At 47.1% G+C, this 23,577-nt stretch overlaps 1 protein-coding gene across 3 annotated transcripts in view; it reads left to right on the top strand.

Annotated features, from left to right (window-relative positions):
• The window catches only part of ZNF536 (zinc finger protein 536), a 490,720-nt gene that overhangs the window by 1,781 nt on the left and 465,362 nt on the right, over positions 1–23,577 (top strand). Inside the window, exon 1 of one of the 3 annotated variants that reach the window (XM_017873601.1) lies at positions 886–1,268. The exons of 1 other annotated variant lie outside the window; for it this stretch is intronic. The gene's annotated coding sequence lies outside the window, so the exon portion shown is untranslated. Of the gene's footprint in view, positions 1–885; positions 1,269–1,637; positions 1,696–23,577 lie in introns of those variants that run through there. One more of the 3 variants, XM_017873602.1, reaches the window with a different exon arrangement.

A 23,577-nucleotide genomic window follows, 5' to 3' on the forward strand; every position in this document is an offset into this window, starting at 1 on the left:
GAGAAAGAGCAGGGCGGGGTCTCAGCCCCGCGCGCGGGTGGCAGCGGCGGCCGGGTTTTGTTTGTCGGATATTGTTATGTCTAACGGGTGCCTCGCCGGAGACGTGATTTGTCAGCTGCCTTCGTTTTCACTTTAGCAGAAAATAAGGCAGCTGCGAGGTGTCCCGGCCTGCGGGGCTCGGGCACCCGGTGCGTCCTGGGGGCCGGGCGTGTGCGCGGGTGGGAGCCGGCGGCCGGCGGGGCCGGGGCGAGGGGCGAACGGGAGGGGCGGAGTGAGCGAGCGCGCTGTGCGGCCCTCCGGTTCCTCCTGCGCCTTCTCCCGGCAGCCGCTGCCGCAGCCGCCGCTGTGCAATTTAGCAGAAATCCGACAGGGGCCGCGTTTGCTGAGCGCATCCGGCGGCCGGGCAGCCGGAGCGAGCCGCCGGGCCCGGTCGGCCGGTGTAGAGGCGGGGAGGGGGCCGGCGGAGGGCACCGGCGGGGAGGGGCGCGGGAAGCAAGCCTGGCCTGAGCGCGCGCAGTCCCCCAACCCTGGTGTCCCGGGCGAGTTGAACAGCCCCGCGCGCCCTGACCTTGGCCCCCCAGTCTCCAGCCAGGGCTTAGGTGAACTTGGGGTGGGGTGTGCGTGCGTGCGTGTGTGTGTGCGTGCGTGTGTGTGTGTGTGTGTGTGTGGAGGGGGTGGTGAGACTGGGAACGCGCTGTTTTCTTTCCCAGTTTGATATTAGCAACTGGATTTTTACTTTAAGACCGGCTTTGCTCACTGCTGGGGTTGGGGGGGGGGCGATCTTTTCCCATCACTCACATCTTTGTTCATTGTTCACTGAGTGGAAGGCAGGCGACTTAAAGAGACGAAAGAGAGGAAAAAGGGGGGAGAGACGGAGAGAGGAAAAAGAGGGGGGCGGCCAGAAGAGGGAAGGAGAGGCGTGCGGATAGGGCCCCCGCCCCCGCCGGGGTCGGGTTTGATGGTGAAATAGTAAACCCACGCATGGAGGGTCGCCGGGAAAGTGGACATTACCGCTTTAATTAACTTCGAGATGCTCCGGCGGCGGGACCTGGCGTAGCCGTGACGCGCCCCCATAAATCTGCCCGGCCCGGGGCTGCTCCGAGAACTCGTACAGTAGCAGCGTCAGATCCAACCCGCGCCTCCAAGTCCGGAGTCCATTTGCATAATTGGATTTTTTTTTTTTTTTTGCCTCCTTCTTTCTCCCTGAAACTTGTTTGAAAACCCAAGTGAGAACCGCGACGATCTGCACACTCAAAAGCAAGTGCCAAGTAAGTGCCCTGCGGTGGCCTCGGCGCGCCCCGGGGTGAGCGCGCAAAGCCGGGAGCGAGGTGCCATGAGCCTAGCGCCGCCCCGGGCCGGCCTCGCGTGCGGGCGGCTCGGCGGCGGGAGGACGGCCTCCGCGGGCTCCGGGACTGCCCGGCTGGCTGCCCACACAACTTTTTTTTTTCCTGCCGTCTCCCGACTTTTCGGGCCAGGTGAAGTGTTTGGGCCACTCGTGTACCTGTGGCGAGACTCGGGAAGCGATCTTGGGGGGGGCGCGCGGTCGCAGTTGGGCATCTCGCCTGGGTCGGGGGCGGGCGGTCGGTCCCAGTCGCCACCGCTGAGGGCAGAGCTGCGAGCGAGCGGGGCCGGCTGCTGGTCGCGCCGCGCCGTAGATGCAATCCTGTAGCCAAATGCTTCCCCCATTATTCTAAGGTTTGTGTCTGCGTGTGCGTGTGTGTATGTGTGTGTTTGCGCTGTGCTTTTAAACAGAAAGAAAAGCAACCAAAACAAGAGCAGGAAGGGCTTTTTCCTTAGCTCGTCCCCTTCCCCAGCATCATTTATTTCTTTTGCTTGAAGGAGAGAGTGCAGACCTTCTTTGCTAAAGACAGGGTCACCGAGAGATTGACAATTCTGTTGGAAATGCCATCAATCCTATAGCGAAAACGTAGCTGCATTTATAAAATACCAACTCTTGCCTGATAAGGAAAGTGGTTTCACAGTATCTCAAATTTTATTAAAAATATATAATATTATTGTAATGATTATTTACAGCGTTCAGAACCCAGGGGGAAAGTCGATTTGCTTGGAGAAAGACTAGAACCCTAGTTCGTGTTTGCCGGGCCAGCCTGGGAACTTGCCTGGGGCTGCGCCCACCACCCTGCCTGGAAGCTGCTGGGGGCCTCAGCTTTCAGTCCAGGGAGTCGCAGGGGGTCGCCCCTGCAGCCCTCTGGCCTCTGCTCGGGGAGAGCCCAGGGCTTCTGGCTGAAAGCTGCTTTAGTTATGATGTCATTCTGATAGCGGAGTGCAAATGTCTCCTGATTCCACCATTAACCGCCTGGCTGATTTGCTTGGTAATGATAGCACTGACGTCCTGCTCCCTGACAAATGCGGAACCGCCGAGCCCTAGGAATTAACTTTTCCCCCCACTGAGCAGAAACCCGGCTGCCAGAAGTCTCAGCACTGGTCCTCTGCCTGTGGACTTTCTCTGCCTCAGTCCCAGACACTGACATAGATGACAGGCCCCTGGGCCGAGGGACCCTTTTTCCCAAAGTTTGGAAAACTTTTAAGACTTTCATTTCCAGAAGACCCTTAATCTGGTCAAACTTAAATGCATTGTGACCAGGCAGAGATATTTGCATGTGACGGAAGGCCTGGACTCCGAGACCATTGCATGGAAGATTTGCCTCCTACCTTCAGCCCCTTAACTGTGTCTTCATGTTAATATCACTGCAAGTCAAACGGATTTAGTGTTGATTTTTAAATAGTGTACAATGATTTAAGATTTCTTTTGATTTACTGTTCAAATGAAATTTACATAAATGTGATGAAAATGAACTTAACATCTGGGCGTATGAGAAAAGGTTAGTACTTCATATGTCATCTGAGGGAAAGTCTCTAAAATGCTTTCACCCTAAACTGGGTTTGGGGAAACAGTTCCTGGAGACATAAATGGTAATTATGAGGAACCTGGAGAAAACGCTTTCAATAAATTTGCATTCTGTTGGACTAGCGCTCTGAAAGCCCATCTTGTTCTGTGCCTGGAGTGGTTAACTTCTAAGCAGGCTGGAGATCTTCGCAACTCAGCAACTTAACTGCTGGCCGGGCTGTCTTCACGGAAGACTTGGGGCACGCAGGGAGCGACAGTCATGCTGTTCTGGTCCAAGTCAGAGGCCAATAACCCCCATTATGGGAGAGGACAGAGAGGCAGCTAGAAGGTGCAGCCCGACTTCCCACAGTTGCCCATGGGGTACTGAAGGCAGTGCTGAGATGTGGAATCGTTGCTCACTGAACCCCAAAAAGCTGAATGATTAGGTTTGTTCGCTTCGCCTTAGGTAACCAAAGAAATTTCCGTCAGCTCCATGAGCCCATTCAAGTGAACTCTGAACTCCATCTTACTTTTGAGCAAGAGAAGCTTATCTCTGGCATCAGGAAATCAGAATTAAACAGCCCTCCCCAAATGTGGTTGCCTTTTGCTCAAAAGTTGGCTGTGAATGGCACAGGTGTTTTAAAGTGCCTTGAATGGAGGGGAAGAAAGACAGCAATGATACTCATGAGAATATAGATGAACTTTTTTTTTTTTTTATGAGAAGAGTATCATAAAAGAAGAAAGCAAATAGGTTTATTTTCCAGGCTGAATGAGGACAATTATAGCTTTTAACATCTTTGGATTTAGTGTTTTAATAAGCCTTTTAAGTAAGCTGAAATATCAGCTTGCATTTTGTTCTCAACATTATTTAAAGTGAGACTTGATGCAAATTTAAAAACAGAAGCGAGTTTTCTGCAGGTCGACATTTGTCCATACGAAGGAGAGAAGTCTCTTCCATGGCCTGTCTGCCAGGACCTAGGGCAGGCCAGTGCTCAGCCCTGCCTCAGCCTATCTCCAAGTGAGGCCTTAGATTTGCGCTGGAAGGACAGAGGTGGTCAGGCGGCATCTCTCAGGCTGTGAAGGCTGGATTTTGGAGTCTAAAAGCAGGGCACAAACTCACTCACATTGCTACTAGTGGGACCTTGTGAGAGGGGGGTCTTCCTCTGAACTCACACCTGCTATGTACACTGGCACCTTCTCTAGAATGTGCCAGGGCACGGTCTGGGCTGAGGCTGTGGAGGAGTTGGAGGGAAGGGAGCAGGGCCAGTGGGGAGGAGAGGGAGGGAGGTCTCTGTCTGCCTGGTTGGTCTCACCTGTGTACTTCATGCGGTACCTGCTCAGGAGTTGTTGGAAGGGAAGCCTTTTGCCCAGGAGAGGGATTGGTTGTTCAGGTCTAGACTCTTCAGGCTGCTGTAATGTTCCCCTTGGTGGCATTGAATGTCCTTAGAGGAGTGAGCAGATAATGTGTGTGGTCAGAATGGGCTAAGCCAGGGAGTGGCCCCCTAGGTTGTGGTGGTGATGGTGGTGGTGGTGATGTGTGTGTGTCTGTCTGTGTGTGCTGAAGAAGGGTGCTGCCTACTAGAAATACTTGTTCTGAGATGATTTCCTTTTAACCCACAATTGTGCTATCCAGGATAGACTGGTGAGTTTGTAATGTACATGTGTGTTGGAGGGGTTGGGGTGGAAATAAATGAAGGAATCAGGAAATACAAGAGAATATGCACCCTCAGAATAGAGACACTAGGAAACACAGGCCAGTTTTCTGAAATCCCCCCCCTTTTTTTCCCCAAAAGAAGGCAAACATGGATGGAAGCCCCCTCAGGAAGGTGGGCTGTGCGGGAAGCCATCTGGCCCACCTGGGGTGGGTGTGGGGGCCTCCCCCGGCCAGTTGATGCCATCAACGGGCTCCTGTTGACTGTGCCTGGTGATAAGGGCTGCTGTGGCTGGTTCTGTTGGCTCCCTGAGAGTCTCCTCTCAGCTTTTGATTTTTAAAAAATAAATTTTCAACTTTTATTTTAGCTTCAGGGGGTACATGTGCAGGGCTGTTATGTGGGTACATTGTGTGATACTGAGGTTTGGGGTACAATGCATCCTGTCACCCAGGTAGTGAGCACGGTACCCAGTAGTTAGTTTCTCAGCCCTTCTGCCCCTGCCTTTCTCCCTCCTCTAGTGTCCCCCAGTATCCATTGTTGCCATCTTTATATTAATGTGTACCCAGTCTTTACCTTCCACTTATACATGAGCACATGCTGTATTTGGTTTTCTGTTCCTGTGTTAATTCGCTTAGGATAATGAGCTTTCACTTTTAAAAATCACTGTAGATCTCTGGTCTTTCTCTTAGAGTGGAGTTTTTGCTACTATAAGCAGCATCAAGTACTTGGCTTTTCACATGCTCTGAGCCTGCTCGAGGTGGGGTTTATTTTCCCGAAGAGACAAGATTCAGATGAGAGTGAGGCTTGGGTGGAACTTAACAGATGAACCTGGGCATCATTTCTCCAGCTCAGGGCACTCGTGGGAGTCCGTGCTGTGCGTTGTAGGATGTTTGGGAGCGTCCCCGGCTTCTACCCCACTAGATGCCAGTAGCACCCCCCAGCTATGATAATAAAAAATGTCTCCAGACATTTCTATATCTCCCCTGGGGAGAATCAAGCTTATTTCCCACACTTTATGCTCTGGGCCTCGTCTTGGGCCTCTTCAGGGGGGTGGGAGGTCAGCTGTGGTCCTACCTTTGGGGACTGCACAAGCTGGTGGGGAGACAGACATATCCTGGTGCCCTGTAAGTCCTGGGGGCTGGGCTGAGTACCAAACAGGGGAAGACCCAGGGATCTGAGAGGGGAGAGAACTTCCACATGGTTGAATGGTATCTGAGCAAAGGCATGGGGCCCAGCTCTGACTGTTTAGAAGTCAACTGCACATGGAGGTGGTGCCAGGGGTGGGAGCGGGGCGGGGGGAGGAGGTTGGGTGGAGAAGCGCATCCCTAGCCCCTGACTGTGACATTGCAAACTAAGCAGTGGAAAGCATAGTTCTTAGGCTCAGAGTGAGTTGAGGCTGGGCACTTTGCTGGCAGGATAATGATACTTTTCTCTTTTTTTAACTTTAAGAGACAGAGCCTTGCTCTGTCACCCAGGCTGAAGTGCAATGGTGCAATCACGACTCACCGTAGCCTCGATCTGGGTTCAAGTAATCCTCCCACTTTAGCCTCCTGAGTAGCAGGCACACACCACCACACCTAGGTAGTTTTTAACAATTTTTTTTTTAGAGATGGGGTCTTGCTATGTTGCCCAGGCTAGTTTCAAACTCCTGGCCTCAAGCAATCCTCCCACCTCGGCCTCCCAAAGTGTTGGGATTATAGGCATAAGCCACTGCACCTGGCTGTCCATTTTTGAGTATTTACTGTGTGCAAGGCACAGCTCCTAGTGCTTTACACCTTCCTTATGATGGCAGGTACTATATATGTCCTGAATTCGGGAAGGGAAACTGAGGCAATGGGAGGGGTAGGTGGTGGATCTAGGATTAGACCCATCCTTTATGTCTCTGGAGTTGGCACGCTCAGCCCATCTACTGCTGCAAAGCATCTCCCTTGACCCAAGTTCAGCTGCCGTTTCTGGGACCAGATTCACAGCAGGACTTCTGTGATTTGCTCCTGAGTCTCAAAGCTCATCCACCACACCCTGACACCAGGCTTGGGGGCTGGTAGGGCCAGAGCAAGCACTCTTTGGGGTGGACCTAAGCCTCCAGGTGGGTGGTGGCAGGAAGGTAATGTGGATGCTTCAAAGGCAGGAAGAGATGCAGGAAGGAAAATCAGTCTATAAGTTTCCCCCTTTCCTCTACCTACTATTCTCAGTCTGTGGCTTTCCAATTAGAAAATTAAGTGCCGTTATGACACAGGAGAAATGATCACCGTAGGCTTGAGCTGACATTAACCTGAAAGTTTTCTATCTAGGCATTACAGCTTTGATTACCTGAGCTGTGTTTAGTTGGGTCTTTGATTACCTCAGTGGTCCTGGCTCCTGGGGAGTACATTTCTGGCCCTCTACCTCCTTCTTGGCTCTTAAGCCAGATGCTGGGAGGCCACCTCTCCACTGGTGACTCTGTTTGTCTATTTGGGACCACCAAGCTCCTTCCCCCCCGCCCCCCCCTTTTTTTTTTTTTAGACAGAGTCTCACTCTGTCACCCAGGTTGGAGTGCAGTGGCGCGATCTTGACTGACTGCAACCTCCACCTCCCAGGTTCAAGGAGTCCTCCCGCCTCAGCCTCTAAAGTTGCTGGGATTACAAGTGTGTGCCACCACACCTGGCTAATTTTTGTATTTTTAGTAGAGACGAGGTTTCACCATGTTAGCCAGGCTGGTCTCAAACTCCTGACCTCAGGTGATCCACCTGCCTTGGCCTCCCAAAGTGCTAAGATTACAGGCATGAGCCACTGTGCCTGGACTCCTTTACATTTTTTAGGCTTTTTGTTGCTTTATTACTAAATTACGCACACACACACACACACATGCACACGCAAACGCACACACACACCATGAAGTAGCTTTACTTAGGTTGTGAAAGCCCACCTAAAATCGAGATTAATCACAGAAATGCCCATTCAGCCTTAATTATAATGATGGTCTGGTTTGCATTTCTGAGATTCCCTCATAATTCCCATAAATTTGAAGGACAGCTTGGTTCATGCAAGGACCAGATCGTAGGACCCTCGGGAGGTGGCATTAATTCAGCAGACATTCCTGCTTGTGGTTTCCAGGCATGGGAGGAAGGGAACGTCTGGGGCTCTTCAGTGTAGGTATGCAGAGGTGGCCACAACATTGACACCTGCAGTGGCCACTGTTGGGTGCTGACCCCATGCCAGGCACTGCATTCCACACCCCAGGTGCATTATCTTGCTTAGTTCTTTTAACGCCCCTGGGGCAGCTTCTGCAGTGGGCAAACTGAGGGGTGTAGCAACTTGTTGCCACCCATGGCTGTGGCATGGCCGAGCAGGCATTGGAAGCCAGCTGCATTGGCCTGGGAGGTGCATGTCTCAACCTTGTCTGCACTCCTGCCTCCCTAAACTGTCCTTAGCACTGAGAACAAAGTCATCCTTCCAAATAACGTTAACCCGCCTTGAAAAGGAAAGTTAAAAATGTCAACCGGAACTTGCTACTTTGAGAAAATATACATTGTTGTGAATTTGTTATTAAGAGGAAGAAAATATTTGGAAACGCTGTGTCAGCTAACAAGTAACTATAGAGACAGCAAACAGATCACAGACCACATAGATATTACATATAAAATGTAATCTCTTTGAATAGCTTGATATTTAATTTTATCTTTTGAAATATCTAGAAACACTTATCCCTTATTGACTAGAGAAAAAAAGTGGCTTATACAATTTTTATGTGTGGTTATTTTCCCAAAATTTTAATTCTCGATTAAAATCTATTTAAATCAAATCAGGCAATGTCTTCCAAATTGTTATGGAGAGGCTGTCACTTATATGAAGCCTACTGAAGGGGCTGGGAAGTCTTACTGCAATTAGAGCTAAAGTGCTGTAATTATTTTGCTTCCCCGGCCAGGGCCCCCAGTTTTGGGGTTGTAATCTGTTGATGCCAAGTGGCTATTTCAGCAGCCTTAAATCTGCACCGAGCAGAGAGCATCTCATGGATGGAACATGGCTGGATCTGTTCATTAAACTCAGTGCATGAATTCCACAGCATCAGAGAAACTTTATTCCCCAACGTTTCCACCTGAAAGAGGGTCAGTGCTGGTGGGTGGGCAGTCCCCCTCCAACAGTCCAAGAAGAGTTCAAAAGGTGGAAAAGTGGTAGTGTGGGAATGCGAGGAGGAAGAAAAGCGGCCACATCCCGGCATGAAAGGATTTAATCTGCACAGCCGAAACCTCCTCTGGTAGTGGAGGACTTGCTTCTGTGCTGGTCTTGGCAAAGCCACTTGCTCACTGAGTCCTGCTGCTGCCGGGTACTGAGGACTTGTATGTAGCTGGGAGCAGTCTGAAGCCACAACCTGCCTGGAGCTCTCATGGACATTGCATGCACCATTTCTTAAGCAAAAAGCCAGACACTCCATCTGTAATTCTTTTTAGAGATCATTGGTTTGACAACTTAATATTTATTTTCCGTGTGGTTTTTGTTTTGTTTTGTTTCAGCCCCCCCCAACCCCACCCATTTCCTTCTTTCTGGCTTTTTCACCCTGTGTGTACACATTCATCCTGAAAGTATTTTGAAAAAGCTTTTGTTAAAGTTGGGATGGGGGGGCCCCGCACAATTGGAATTTTAGTTCCATTTAAAATTTCCTTCTAGCCTGTTTTGAAGGCAGAAGAAGTACAGACAAGATGACATGAACATTTGCATCATCTAAAAATGGATTAAGGCTGCAAGGTAGCAATTTTCCCCTTTAATAACTGCTGCCACCCCAAGGAAGACACAGTGGCTTTCTTAGTAGGTGACAAATGATTGGCTCAGCTGGGGTCTGGTCATCGGGTTGGCATTCCCCATGACACTGCCCTGGGATGTAACGGATGGTGATATGGCTTGTCCTTTGGAGGGGGGTGGTAAGAATGTGCATGCCTGGCCTGTTGGCATGTTTATTCTTTGGCGATGACTGTCTGGTGAGGTCAAGTAATATATTCCAGATATTAGAGTATGTGCCATCTTCCAAATGCTTCCGGAAGAACTGGTTGCATTTTGACATTCTGCTCCTTTGTCTTTACTGACACCAGCAACTTGATCCTCACGTCTCAAAATGTTGACAAGAGCTAGATTCTTGTGAGATTTTTTTTTTTCTTCTAGGCATTGCCTGGCTAAGGAGCCTGGCCGCTCAGGTGAAAATACCAGGCCCTTGTGTGGATCTGGGGACAGCAGGAGTCTGTTGTTAAGAAAACTTTTTCTCCCTTTGCATGATAATATTGCTCAGATGAAAATCACACAATTTTTGTGTGATCTCCAAATACCACCTTCAATAAAATAATTTGTTCATTGATCTGAAGAATGAGTGGTTTCCAGCTGCTTCCTTCCCCGGGACAGACTTTCGCATTGGAATCTGTCTCTTTGACTCACTTCTGGTAGAGGTTGGCCTCCCGTGGAGGCCATTGTGAAGGGGCCAGGCAGCCTGGGGAGGCTGGGGATGGAGCCCTTGTTTCTTTAGGAATCAGAGGACTTAGCAGAATCAAACACAAAATCATAATATGATAATTTGAGCTTAAACGTGAAGGTATTTAGGATCACTGATCTTCATCTTGAAGGTAGGTGAGTGGAATTCTTGCTGGACTGTGGGGGCCAAGGCGACCCTCCTTTTATTAATCTCTACCATCAATCGACTCTTAACCTTTAGAGTAACATGAGGAAACTTCATGTGTCTTTTCACTGACTGTATCATTGTTCCTGAAGGAGGAGAGTCTAAAGGAGGATTCTTTGTGTGCATTTTGTTTGCTAATTAAATTGTTTTTGCAAGAGTTACACAGTCTATGTGTGTTGCTTGATCCATCCATATCTATAAGGTTTTTTTGCACAATTTAACTTTTAGGGATGCTTCCTCCCTCAATAAGATGCTTATTTCATTGAGCTGGAAACATCAAGTTTGTAAATGAGGAAGAGCTGGAGACATCTTTTGTTTTGTTTTAAAGCAGTGTAACACCATGATAAAGAGCTCAGGACCCATCAGATGGCACCAAGTTTGCCATCCAGCCTCACCACTTACAAGCTGTTTGTAAGCAGGGCATTTTGATCTTTGAGCCTCAGTTTTCTCATCAGTAGAATTGGACTAATTCTTTCTCCCTCATAAGGTCATCAGGATTAAAAGAGAAAATGATTAAGGAGCCCTGAGACCAGCTATTCAATGAATGGCCAGCTACTCTTGTTACTTGTTTAATACAGTTTGTTGAATATTTTAGAAAGAGAAGCCTCACCAAAGGCTGCAGGCATCAGTCATCTGCAGAGCTGGGTGGAGAAGTGCCATTCCTCCTTCCTTCCTGGCTGGTCTTTGGAGCGATGTACCTGGGAATCAATAAATACTGGCTGATAGATTTCCTGTCGTTCTGAAGATGCATTTTAAAGGGTCAACTGAGTTATGGACGGGTCTGGGGTCTAAGTCTTCACTAAACAAATATTCTCACTCTGACCCATCAAATGTTAGCACCATGCTTCTAGGCCACGCACACGATCGCACATGAAAACACATACATGCACACATGTGTACTGGTTGGTTGCTGGATTTCTGGTAGGGACATTATAGACTGTGCTTTCCATCTTTTCCCTGCAGCCAAAGCTAAAGATCCCAAGGAGGCCCCTTCATTTCTTTCTTTCTTCCCTCTTTTCCTCCCTCCCTCCCTCCCTCTCCCTCCCTCCGTCTATCCCTCCCTCCATCCCTTTCTCCCTTCTCCCTCCTATCTATCTATCTGTCTATCTATCTATCTATCTATCTATCTATCTATCTATCTGTCTGTCTGTCTGTCTGTCTATCTATCTATCTATCTATCTATCTATCTATCTATCCATCCATCCATCTATCTGTCTGTCTAGATATATAAAGTGTATCCTAGGTAGGACTGGCACTGTGAATGAGAACAGAAATGCTTTGAGATTATTGCATCTACACAATAGGAAAATGAAAGCAGTGATGTTCTCCTAGTTTCCAGGTTCCAAATTAAACACACACACACACATGCACACACACACACATGTATATACATACCAGAGACTCCCCTAATTATTATACTGGTATATATTCAAGTGTTGATTTCAAAGCAGCCTAACACTTAAGCATGAAGTATAAAATTAATGAGTTGAATCTGTGACCATTGCATTCAAGATGAGTCACCCAAGGGAGAGGTGGGGAGTTGAACAGAGCTCCTTTACTTTCTCCAGCAGAGGAAAAGGTAGAATTCTGGGCTGGCTTTCCCTCACCACAGGGGATCCCAAATCCATGACAAAAGGAAAATGCCAGTCTCTTTTGGAAAGTAGGGAATGCCCTAGTGATGCTGTATGAAGAAACAAGACTCCATCTTCCCCGGGGAAATTTGAAACCAAGATGGGGTCCTGTCAATGACCCTCTAGCATTTATTGAGTGCCTATTAGACAGGTGGCCTTGGGCTTTGAAATGCAATATATTATTTAACTTAATTCTGAGAACACTCTCTGTCTTTTGATGGAGAAAGTGAGGCTTATCCGTGGTGGTGTGACTTGCCCAAGGCCAAGCTGCTGGTAGGTAGCAGTGCTGGGCTCTGTCTGAACGGAACCTATGTTGTTGACACATAGTTTGCATGCCCTTCAGACTGGGGCTCTCGGCACGTGGCCTGGACCTTCTCTGCAAATGGGGTTTCCTAGAACAGACCTGGTGGTTGGAGAATCGACAGTCATGAGACAGACATACTTGTTGTAGTTGCAAAGATTCTACCATACTCACTCCTTGGACCCTAAAGGGGGAGACTTGTCCTGTGCATTTGTGAGCATGGGAATTATTTTGCTTCTTAAAATGCATTTAAGTCAAAGGCCTGAGAATTACAGCAGAGGCCAACATCCCATCTTCTGCTCGTGGGTGAGGAATGCTTCTTTCCATGTTCTACAGGCATCTCTTGTATTCCCAGGGCACCCTTGCCTTTCCTGTCCCCACCTAATGTCTCATTCTTCTCTCAGGCATCAGTCCAAATGCTTCTTGCTCCATGAAGCTGTATTTGAACACCCACCCATGCCAAAAAGAGCGCACACCACAATGCTGCGTGAGGCAAGTTTGCCTTTCATCTGCTCTCACCCTCGGGGTTTTGGGAGCCAATCTCTCCAGACTTGCCAGCCAGCCTTCTATGGAGTCATCAGGGAGGTGTACCTGGCCTTTATTCCTACTTATCATCTGTGAGTTATTAACGCAAACCAGATGTAAAAGTGTTGACGTTGATTGTGTTGTAAGAATTCTGAGGGGCAGGGTGTGGTGGGTCACACCTGTAATCCTAGCACTTTGCGAGGCCGAGGCGAGCAGATCACTTGAGGTCAGGAGATCGAGACCAACCTGGCCAACATGATGAAACCCCATCTCTACTAAAAACACACAAAAAATTAGCCAGGTGTGGTGGTGGACACCTGTAATCCCAGCTACTTGGGAGGCTGGGGCAGGGGAATTGCTCAAACCCGGGAGGCAGAGGTTGCAGTGAGCCAAGATCATGTCACTACACTCCAGCCCGGGTGACAGAGCAAGACTCTGTCTCAGAAAAAAAAAAAAAAAAAAGAATTCCAAGGGACTGGCTCTGCTGAGCCAGTGTCTGGTCTCCACAGCCCCAAGGGGACTGTATCTCTTCAGGGGAATGGGTTGAGGGGTATCTGGGCCCCTCCCAGGACCTTGTCCCAGGACAGCTCCCAGCTACAGGTTGCTCTGCCTGGGAGGAGGCCTAGGAGTGCCATCCCATTGCTGTGCCAGCCTGACCTCCCGCTGGCATGCACATGAAAGGCTCCAGAGACAATATCTAGCTTTCTAGGGGCAGCCTAGAAGAACCTCCAAGCAGCTGGACTAAACAGGCTCTGAGAGGGAAGCATTGCTAGCAGGCCATACAGCAAGGAGGGCTTCATGGACCATCTCCTGAAGGGTATGAGGTACTTAGACCTCGGTCCTTAAATATTAGTTGAATAGATGAACAAGAAGTTAAGGGCACAGTGTTTGGTGGGTGGAATAGCAAGAATACAGGTGTGACAGTAGGAATTGGTGCGGGGATCTGGGAACAGCCCTTGGGAAGGACATTACTGTGGGCAACACTTGCTAGACAGGCTTTGAGATTTGGAACTGTTTGGAGTCCTGGGGACAAAACAGTGAACAAACCGATTCAAATCTGGGCTCTCATGGAGCTTCCATTCTGGTGGGAGGCAACTGGCAATAAACAAATAATTCAGGCCTGGAGCAGTGGCTCACACCTTTAATGCCAGCACTTTGGGAGGTTGAGGTGGGAGGATCACTGGAGCCCAGGAGTTCAAGATCAGCCTGGGCAGCATAGCGAGACCCCATCTCTACAAATAATAAAAAATTAGCTGGGTGTGGTGGTGCGTGTTTGTAGTCCAAGCTCTTCAGGAGGCTGAGGTGGGAGGATCGCTTGAACACAGGTCGAGGCTACAGTGAACCGTGATTGTGCCACTGCACTCCAGCCTAGGTGACCCTGTCTCAAAAACAGAAACAAAAACAAAACCCAAATAATCCAAATACATTGTATATCAGATGGTGACATGTGTTATGGAGAGAAATGAAGCAGGGAATGGGGATACAGCAGAATGGGAGTGGGGGTGGCTGTAATGTCATACCAGTCGGGCAGGAAGCCTCACTGAGAAGCTGGCATCTGCGCCTGGACTTGGCGGTGGATACCAGGATGAGAGCACTCCAGGCTAAGGAAAGGGCAAGTGCAGAGCCCCTGAGACAGGACTGTGCTAGGTCTGTCCAAGGAGCAGCCGTGTGGCTGGAGTAAAAAAGGGATGGAGAGAGTTAAATTAGCAGAGCCCATGGGGAGCAGGCTTCCTATCTCACTCCTCTCTCACTGAGCTCTGGGCAGTGCCACCAGGCTCTGCAGATCTTTGCTGAGTGTCTGCTATGTGCCAGGCACCTGGACCTGACCCCTGTGGTTCCTGTTGCTCTAGAGAGACAGGGAAGTATATGAGCCATTTTAACCGTGCCCGCGAAGACTAGGAAGGGAGAGAACTGAGGGCTGTGGGGACACCTCTTCACCTGGGTGGTCAGTGGAGTCCTCTGGGAGGACTTGGGGTAAGAAGAAGTCAGCAGAGAACAAGGTAGGGAAGATTTCCAGGCAGAGGGAATGGCCTATGCAAAGGCCCTAAGGTTGGAAAGATCTTGGTGGTGCCATCTTTCTTTGCATGGGGAAGGGGACATCTAGCTGGGGTTGCTCACCCTCTCTGCTGTGAGCGCCGCCTGTTGAGGGGTACTTCCAGTGGGAAGGCATCCATGGGCTACTGTGGTCTTCTCTGCCTGATACCCTCTCCTGTGTCCAAAGTCAATATCTTCCTTCCAAATGGCCCTTCCCTCTTGCCCTTCTTCTATTCTTCTTCCTAGGCAAAAATCTACCAGACATTTACTCTGGGCCAGGCCCTTAGAGAAGTGAGAAAATAAAGTTAGCTGCAAAGATAAAAACAATCAAGCTCTCTCACAGGGTAGTTCCTGTTGGGGTTCACAAGGGATTCTGTGATGCCTGGCTCCCCTCTGCCTCCCGGTCGGCCACCCCCAGGTTTAGGGGGTGTCCGTTCACAGTTATTTTTGTGTGGCGCGTTGGGTTAGACTCGGTTGTACTTCATGCAGTCTAAAGGGTGGGAGGGTACATCTTGAGTTTCACAATAGTATTTTGGGTTCCTCTTTCCTATGCATGACTGTGGTGGTATTCCATGTTCCTTCCATCCTTTTCCATCCGTGACCAGGAAAACTGCACAAGGCAGGGTCCCTGCTCCCAGCTGATTTGTACTTTACTTAGGACCTGACCTTTTGAGGAGGTTCTTACTCCCCATCCCCAGCTCTTCACCGTGAAGACCTGTCGCTTTCAAGAGAGGGACAGGTTGGCAGGAAAACCAATCCTTGTTGGTATCGCCTGTAGGATCACATGGGACGTTTTGATTTGATGTTGAACTTGAAAGTACATCTCATGCCTGGCCTTCCGATTCGTTACTTAAATTATTACAATGTTAAGTTTTTAATTCTATTCTTATGATGCTTTTTAGTGGAAAATGAAATATGCCCTGGCTCTTTGGATACTGAACTTTTTTTTCTCATTATTTGGTTTTAAACGGTTAAGTAAATTTCATTAAATAACTGTAAACATTCCAAAGAGTCCTGCATACATATCGTATTTCACATCATCGTAACTTAGATGCAAAATATTAAAATGTAAATGACTCAATAGAAAAATTATGGAAACAAATGCATGACTTTTATTACACTTTTGGAAAAGTTGCTTAAATATTTCTCCCTCCTTCGCAAAAATCTATGATGAGTTAAAAGAAAAAACTGTTTTAAGACACTATAAAAGGCAATCCTTAAGAATAAAGCAACAGACCTTGGGAAACAGCTTTTTTTTCTAATTTTATCTGTTCAACTCTGTGAATATATGTTGGCAATTGTCCACTCATTAATTTGATTATATTAAAGTTAGCTATATAAACATGCATATAATTATTGTAATTTTAAAACATTAGTTAGAACAATATTGTTACCCAAGTACATAATAGATAGAGGTCTAAATTTAGGTATCATGCATTATGAAATTTGAACCAACAGTTCTTCTTTTTCCTGTTAAGAAATATTGCAGTCTGTAGTAAGAATTGTCTGGGAAACATTTGATACTTTATTTTAGTCTCAACCACAAATTTCCATGTGATTGTTCTATATTAATCACGAAAAGTGACACGAGATTCCTTTTCCATAATAAATAGCAAGTAATGTAATAATAACAAATGATAACGCTAATGAAAAAATTATATTTTTCCCCAACTTACAGAAGAGTTCCAACAATAGGTAGGATAAAATAAAATCAATATTTTGACAGTGCTCTATTACGTCTGGCTCATTAATTTGGAGACAACTTCTCTGTTCAATCCCAAATCACAAAGTGTCAACAAATAGTAGTTTTAACATCTACTCTCATTCCAATGCATTTAATGCTTTGCAAGTTATTTTTAGAAGAAAATGATTTTTTGATTCTGCAGATGTATAGAGATTGCATTGTGTAGGTTTTGTCTTGGGGAACAATGAAAACTTTTGCCATTGCAATTTGTATTCAAGAGATAGTTCATTCCAAATTCCAGTTCAGCACAATCCTATATAGTTTTTCCTATATATATTTACATATATGAATATGTGTATATATGTGTGTGTGTGTGTATGTGTATACTCTTAAAGGCCATGTTCATTCATGTTCATTAATTTCATGCAAAGTTTTCCTTAGCTTCCTCTTCTCTTAGAAGAATCTACAGTTTCTGATTTCCAAGTACCGATTGTCAGTTGATTAAGGTCAATGCTAGCACTTATTCAGGCTCTTATTGACTGGGGCCATGTGATAGATGTGATTGATCGGCTTTAGACACAGGATTGCTAATTTCCCATTGTAACAGTCCTTTCCACCTAACCCATCCCTCATCACCCTGAGTTCTTCATAGAGTATTTAAGAATGATGCACCCGCCACCCCACCCCCACCCTCAGGTGCTGTGCTGTTACACTAAGGCCGAATTCCATCCTCACTTGTGTAAAAAAAAAAATGCGTATCACTGCTGCCTGTCTTCCTTTGTTTTCCAGGGATCACAAAAGCCTGGGATTTAGAATAGCAGATAATAACATACAGTGCATATTATTGATGCTGCTTTAATTGTCTTATTGACAACTCACTTGAACTTGGAGAAGCATGCTAATATTTATCATCCTGTGAACTCATGTGCATTTTCTCTACTCAAGCTATAATTACAGAAGAATTTCGAAACTCAGATGTCTGCCTGCCACACTGCCTCACCTTCCCTGTGTTTGGACAAAGGCTTCCAGACCGCTGCATTGCCAGCTGTCTTTGCTCCTTGCCCCTTAAGGTTTTAGCACCCTCTGGACACTTCTCCCTCTAGGAGAGATCTGGCTAATTAACACATTGACCAGCACCTGGCCAGGATAGGGAGTGGCGATATGACCCACCTGAGGAGTTGCAAGGATTCGGGTTGCCCAGTGGTTTTTTGTTTTTTCCAAGAGACAGCTGTTTCTTACCTTTAGGGAAATGCCAGTGGAACACATTAGAAAGATTTAGAACAGGCTGAAGCTAGAATTGAGGCCACTGTCTTGGCTAGGAGACAAAAGTCCATTTAAGGAGGGTTTTGACAGGCTCAAGTCAACAGATGGAGCCATCACCATCTAACTCATGTCTACCTAGCTGTCCCCATCTGCCACCCATGCTGCCCCATCCACCAGGCTCCAGCCTCACTGGTCTCCTTTCAGGTCCTTGGACACACAGGTTCCATCCCACTTGAGGGCCATGGCACAGCTGTTTCCTCTGTATGGGACCCCCTCATCCTCACCTTTTACCTGGCTGCCCCAGTGCAATGCTCAGGTCCCACTCAAGTGGCACATCTTCAGGGAGGCCATTCCTGTCCTCTTCTTCTATCCTATCCCAGTCACCTGCTATCTTGTCCTTTTCTGTTTTCTGCACAGTGCTTATCTTTATTGACTTTATTGATTGTTTGCACACTTACCCATCTCCTTCCCTCCACAGGACTAGACTCCCCAAAGCCAGGACCCCTAACAGTCTCCTGAGGTCTCTACTCCCAGCACCCAGAGCAGCAACTTGTAAATGGCAGCCCATTAATAAATATGTTTTGTAAGAATGCTACTTTCCTAAAAGAAAATATAAATTTAGGAGTGTGTCCTTGACCCTTTGAGAACAATGATATGTCGTGAAACAGACTGTCCCATGACACATCCTTTGTTCCATTGTTAGAGATGGAAGTCACAGCTGTGACTCTGTCCCAACCCACCACGAGGTTGCCGTGATGGAAGTGCAGAAAGAAGGTTGTCTCTCTATTGAAAATATATTAGTGTTATTGCCAAGTTGTTCTCCCTTTGTAGGGGCACTGGCTTAATCAAGGGTGCATGTTATGATAGGGACTGGCTTAATCAAGAGTGTTTCTTCTGGCTTGGGTTTTGGCCACGAAGGCCTTTTCTCTGAAGCTATTTCCCCGCCTATGTGGGTCTGAGGTTGACCATGCAGTCCCTGCTGCGGGCCTCTGCCTTGACATCAGTACGTTGGGCACGGAGTGCTGGAGTCAGGTTCTTTGTCACTGCTGAGAGCCAGCTGTGTGGGGCCCTGATTAACACAGATAAAGTTGTTAGTCGCTCTGCGTTCTTGTCTTTGCCAGTGCTTGATGGGGGTCCCTGGGCAGAGGCGTCGTGGAGACGGGAGAAGATGCTGCCCCGGCCCCCTGATTGGTGAGCTGCTCATCTGACTGATGAGTGAGGTGGAGTAACCCCACTGGCTTCAACGAGACACTCGAATCACAGAGGATGATTGCAGAAGGGGAAAAGGACTTTAAACCTTTGTCACACCCTGTTGCCCCAGTGTCTCCCATCTTGGGGAGCTTACGATGCTTGTGCAACTTGAAGAATCTGTTTTCTGAGAGTGTTGAGATTGTATCATTTGTGTATTTCTCCCCACAAGTCAACGACAAATGAGAATTCTTGCAGAAAAATAAAAGACGGAAGGAATCGGGGAGGGAAAGAAGTCTCGATTTTCTCCCATCTGTCTCATAGAATCCTTCTGCGGCATCCAATGTTTTCCTTTTATCCATATTATTTCTTTACTGGTTAAATAGAAATATCCTTTCCCTGTGTACATATTTTCTCTCAAGTAGACTGCATGCTTCCTGGGGGCAGAATTGTTCTTTATCTTCCCATAGTGTGCCAGTGCCTTGCCAGCTACACACTGCCCCCGTCCTCACCACACAAGAGGTCTGGCACCCAGGGATGGGCATTTTGGGATGGGTGAGGAAACTAATAAAACCTTAATGAGTAACAGAAGTGAATGAAGAGTGTGGGTCTTTGGAAAATATTTAGAATAATCTCCTGTTGAATTGTTCATGATTTATAGACCTCTTGGGCTAAAAACTATTTGCTATCTATCTGGTTGCCAAGGCTAGCTTTTTTCTTTTCAATTCAATGAGTAAAAAAGTTGGCTCATTATTATTATTTTTTAAAATAAGGACCCTAAGAGTCTACCAGGGATATTTGAAGCCACTATTATTCAAAGTCAGAACATGCGGAAGTGAAATTCTCATCATGAATGGGTTCCTTGATATAGAAATTAAGAAATCCCTTGGCGTTGTGATTGTTGGCGATGACCTATCGTTACTTGCCTCCAATTAAGGAAGGGAGTCCCACGTCCCCTGGGTTCTTCCAGATTTCTTCTGGGGTTTGGGCATTGCCTCACTGGTGTCTGCCTCCTCACCTCTCTTCCCCAGTGTGTTCAAGTCTTCAGCTTCCTGTTCCACTGTGACTTCAGCTGTTTGATGGTGTGAATGAAAATAAGATATGTATTCAAGGGCACCCCCGGGTGTGCCCCCATTGTAGGCCAGGTGACAGTTCATAGTCAAACACAGGGCAGAGGCAGAAATCCCTGGTCCTGGCCTTTCTTTGGTGATTCACTTGGGCTCTTTATTACCTCCGTGGGATCTGTTTCCCCATCTGTAACACAGGGGAGGTGTGTAAGAGACCAAGAGCAGGTTGAAGAATTATTAAGGATGCTTGTCAGGCATGCCGGTTCCTGAGCTCCACCTGCAGAGGCAGCTTTGCAGTGGGTGCTGTTGTCCATAGACTCCACTCTGGTCCAGGTAACCCTTCCCAGTTCTTCTCTGATAGGTTACACCTCGAACCTAGAGACATAGTTAAACATCCACAGCTGGGCGTGGGGGATCATGCCTGTAATCCCAGCACTTTGGGAAGTGGGAAGACGGCTTGAGCCTAGGAGTGGAGTGAGGAGTTCAAGGCCAGCCTGAGCAACATCTCAAGAGCCCATCTCTACAAAATATTTAAAAAATTAGCTGGTGTGGTGGTATACACCTATAGTCCCAGCTACTCGGGAGACTGAGGTGGGAGGATGGCTTGAACTCAGGAGGTTGAGGCTGTAGTGAGCAGTGATCAAGACACTGCACTCCAGTCTGCGTGACAGAGTGATGCTGTCTCACTCTCGCTTATAGAAAATTATAAGTAAATAAACATTAGCAAACCTTATTTATTGCCTCCTTGGTTTTCTCCAGATTGTTTCAATTAGTGACATTTAACCAAATCAGAGAGTATTTCACGCCACAATCACAGAGGCAATTCTAGACCCTTATCTGCTGAGACCCTGTCACCTTATAGGTGCCGCAGACAGTGGCATCAGGAAGTGAGCCGACCTGGCCCTGTTCATGAAAGAGTCACATGTAGCATGTTCACTGAATCTCTGTGTTTGAATTCAAACCAATAGAAAATAGCAGAAGATGACAAGGAAATGACTATGATTTGTCAACAGCCTCGTCTGTGATTTTAAGAACTTGTAGCTTCGAAGATTTCTTTTATCTTTCTTTTCTTTCTTTCTTTCTTTTTTTCTTTTTTTTCTTTTCTTTTTTTTTTTTTTTTTGAGATGGAGTCTTTCTCTGTCACCCAGGCTGGAGTGCTGTGGCATAATCTTGGCCCACTGCAACCTCTGCCTCCTGGGTCCAAGTGATTCTTGTGCCTCGGCCTCCAAGGAGCTGGGATTATAGACACCTGCCACCATGCCCTGCTAATTTTTTTTTTTTTTTTTTGGTAGTTTTAGTAGAGATTGAGTTTCACTGTGTTGGCCAGGCTGGTCTCAAACTTCTGGCCTCAAGTAATCTGCCTGCCCCCACCTCCCAAAGTGCTGAGATTATAGGGGTGAGCCACTGTGCCCAGCCAGAATCTTCAGATTTCTATCTGGTGAAGTTGGGGAGATGTTCTTGAAAGGTATAGCTGCAGTGAGCATGTGTGATTGGAAAGAGATTTCTAACCTTTCATCTTATAAACTGCCCATCCCATAAGAGTTAGAAATACTCTTCATAACTCCCTAATGGAGCCAGTGGGACAACATGTTATTAATACTGTTCCAGGTATGTCTGGCTTTTGACCTTGGCCAGCAGTGGTTCTGAGGAGTGATTATTTCTGATGCCTACTAGATTTCATCTTTTAACAAGGAAGACCCTTGAGTATGTCTACTTCTTCCTTTTGTCTTTTTAGCACCCTTCCCCCAGAAGTTGGGTGACATTAAAGAGGAAGGACAAGTCACTACTGTGTGCTGATTTCATATCAAATACAAGAACTCCACTTGCTGCCAAATGGGGGTTTAACCTCTCCCAGATCTTTGGTTGTGCATAATTAATGCATCATTCAGCATTTGACTTTTGTGCCCTTCATACAGATTTAATCTTAAAGGATGCCTCTGGGTTCTGTGCTCACAAAAGCACCTTCCACGTATTTCATGGCTTTTGCTTTTGAGTTTTGGGGAGACCCTTGCTTGAGTTTTCCCAAAGAAGATGATCTGTATGGATACAATGCTCAATCTGTCTTAAATTATTCAGCAACTATTTACTGTGCTTCCAAATGGTTGGAAATGAATGGCTGCAATATAGTTACTATTACTAATACTAATATTAGTATTACCATTATAGACAGGCAAAGAAGGAGGAGGAGGAGAAGGAGGAGGGGGAGGAGCACAGTGAGGAGGGGGAGGAGGATGAGGATGTTTTAACATGTCCCTGTGGCATGAGTTCTACAGGTAACTTACCCTGCATTTTTTTTTTTTTTTTTTTTTTTTTACTGAATCTTCAGCAGTCCTGTGAGGTGGGGTCATCAGTTTGATTTTCCAAACAAAATACCTGGGGCTCATGACTTACCAAAGCCACATGCAAAAAGAATGACTTGAGCCTGGGAGTTCGAGGCTGCAGTAAGACCTGCTTGCACCACTGCACTCCAGCTTGGGCGACAGAGCGAGACCCTGTCCCAAAACAAAAACCAAACAAAACAAAGCAAAACAAAAAACCCACATTCAGGGCAAGTGGCTGAGTTCAGGTGAAACCCCCCAGCCTACCTCATAGAACCTGCCATTCCCACTGTGCTGTGCTGCTGTGGCCAAGCTGTTGCCTTTTGGGGAATGGAGGTGAAAGGCTGAAGGGACCATTCGTGAAGCCACCAGGCTCTAGTGGGAAAGTATCTACCGAGAGAGCTGCAAACCTAGTTCCCATTTATGTCCACGGTTGAGAATGCTTGGGGACATCCTTTAAATGGTTTCTCTCTGGGCAAAGGCAGCACTCCTTGAATCTGCCCTCTTGCCAAGTAGAGGAGATGTAAGAACATGTTTTCTATTGATTTTTAAAAGCAATTCAGGACCCAACTGGTAATAATCGGTATGACCTGTGCTGTTCTCCAGGCAGTCACAAGCAGCTCGGAGCCTTGTTGTGTGACTCTGATGTTTGGGATGTGCATTCTTTGAAGATTACTTCTAAAGCAAGGCGTCCAAATCCTTAATTCACGATTCTGTCTATTCCTGTGGTGTTTACATTCCACCATGGCAGAAGATCACTGTGAAAAAGAAAGATGAAAATGCACTTTTAAAAAGGGCTTTTCTTGTGCGGGCCTCCTTCAAAGACCCTAACCCTTTCCCCTCTTGTTGACGCCGAGGTCTGTGTTTCATCTACAGGGGACATATATATTAATAGGTGATTTAAAGGTTTGTCACACTGTGGTGACACAGGCAGGCTGAGCTCTGGGGGCAATGAGCTGCATGGAGCAAGTGCTGGCGTGATTTCGGGTGTTGGGGCAGGTCTCTCTGGCATCGTGTGTCTGTCAAAGGGCTTTCGTGTATTTTGCTAGGAAGCGCTTTCTGCCCTTTTGCTGAAGTTGGGTCTGCAAGGGTCTTGGGGAAAGTGGCTGGTGAGGTTGATTGATCTGGCCAGTGAGCAGAGCAGGACCTTGCTAGGGCTGGACGCTAAGAGAGAGTTGAGTCTTCTACATAGAGAAGTCACTGAGCTTTGGAGTCTGAGAGCTGAGTAATGTGCAGACACAGGGTCTGGGAAGATCCCTCAATTCCCTAAACACCAAGACGACTACGATTCCTCTCCTCTCTACACCACTCCCCCCATATGATTCAAAAGGTGCCATAAATGCATAACATATACAAGGACCAAGTTAGTTCTGATTTTTCCAGTGATGACTGTTTTGACGCCTTTTTTTTTTTTTTTTTTTTTTTTTT

This window comes from Rhinopithecus bieti, unplaced genomic scaffold, assembly GCF_001698545.2.
Source record: "Rhinopithecus bieti isolate Rb0 unplaced genomic scaffold, ASM169854v2 scaffold_7509, whole genome shotgun sequence".
NCBI classification, from domain to species: Eukaryota; Metazoa; Chordata; class Mammalia; order Primates; family Cercopithecidae; genus Rhinopithecus; species Rhinopithecus bieti.